The sequence below is a fragment of the Mus caroli genome, chromosome 15, assembly GCF_900094665.2.
Source record: "Mus caroli chromosome 15, CAROLI_EIJ_v1.1, whole genome shotgun sequence".
NCBI classification, from domain to species: domain Eukaryota; kingdom Metazoa; phylum Chordata; class Mammalia; order Rodentia; family Muridae; genus Mus; species Mus caroli.
Window position 1 is genome coordinate 75,955,379 of NC_034584.1, and position 1,519 is coordinate 75,956,897.

General features: G+C 48.7%; 1 protein-coding gene across 3 annotated transcripts in view; it reads left to right on the forward strand.

Moving 5' to 3' along the window:
• Csdc2 (cold shock domain containing C2) overlaps nt 1-1,519 on the forward strand; it is a 14,530-nt gene that overhangs the window by 7,865 nt on the left and 5,146 nt on the right. The gene's annotated exons all lie outside the window — the stretch shown is intronic.

A 1,519-nucleotide genomic window follows, 5' to 3' on the forward strand; every position in this document is an offset into this window, starting at 1 on the left:
AAAAAAAAAAAAAAAAAGGAGGGGAGGGGCTGAAGAGCTAGGGATACAGCTCAGCGATAGTTGAATCCATCGCAGAAACGCAGAAAATAAACGTTCTAAATGATGAGGCAGTGAGGGAGTAAGGGTGTGGGGAAGTGGGGACTGTCCCCTGCTCCTTTGTGACTAGGAACTAAGGAAGGACCTTCCTATTACAGGCTCAGCCAAGCTTCATAATGACCTGTGAGAGGGCAAGTCAGGGTGTGTTCATCCCATTGCACAGATGAGGAAACTGAGACCAGTTAAAGTGCTACCAAGGTCAGCAGCTAGTAGTAGCAGAACTGAGAATCTCCTGGTTCTGGAGTCCCCCAAAGTCTTCGAGACTACCTGTCTCTCCCAGTTTCTAGCGATCTCTCTTAGGCTCTGGGACTCCGCAGTTCTTGAGGAAGTGAGCGTAGGGCATGACAGGAGAGTAACAATCTTTTCCTCAGGAGAGGCACATCTGCCCAAGGTCTTCTAGGTGCCAGACTCTAAAGTATACAATGGAAGACAATGAAATTACTTACAATTTAAAAAAAAAGAAAGAAAGAAAGAAAGAAAGAAGCACTAGCCAGAGCAATGAGGTTGGTATCTGTTGATGTTTGTGGGTTCCAGCTGTCTATCAACCCTCAGCAGATACCACCTCCCCAGGGAATTACCGATCAGCTGTTCTGCTACCTCCACCCCACCCTGCTGGATGGGGATGGACCCCCAGGCTTCGAGTGTGCTAAGTAAGTGCTCTCCCACTGAGACACATTCCCCAGCCCTTCAACCTCATTTTGAGAGGCAGAAACTGGGTTAATGAAAAATAGAACGTGAACACATTCCCAAGAGCTCACCGTGTGCTTCCTGCTCCTGGTTTGGGGCATATTGGATGGCGTTTGGGCCTCAGGGCAAGCTTCCTATAAAACAAGAACCATGCCACCCTTAGTACAGAGCTGGAAATGACCTCAAAGGTTGGGAAAGAAGGCTGAGAACAGTCAGCCAGTAGAACCCGCGCTTCTGTCTTGTGTGCACTGTTGGGAGGCCACCAAATTGTAGGTAAAAACTCTGAAGCTGTGCTGCCACTGTCTTGGCTGTCACTCGTCCTGCCCCCAGACCCCTGGCTTATAAAAATGAACTGCAAGCTGGAAGAGCTTAGGGGCTCAAAAGCAGGTTCTGGTTTGTCTTGCCACCAGGCCTCAAACTTCCTCTGGAATCCAGGACTCCTTGAACTTCCAGTTCTTCTCCCTCTACCGCTGGAGTGCTGGGATTATTACAGGCCTCACTGTGAAGCCTGCTTTGTGTGTGTGTGTGTGTGTGTATGTATACGCGTTCTTTTTTCTCTTTGTTTCTTTGTTTTGTTACAGGGTCTCTGTGTGTGTAGCCTTGGCAGTCTTAGAACTAGTTCTGTAGACCATGCTGGTCTCGAACTCACAGAGATCCCCCTGCCTCTGCCTTTCAAGCCCTGGGATCAAAGGTGTGTGCCACCACAGTGGGCTCAAGCCTGGTTTTTTTTTTTTTT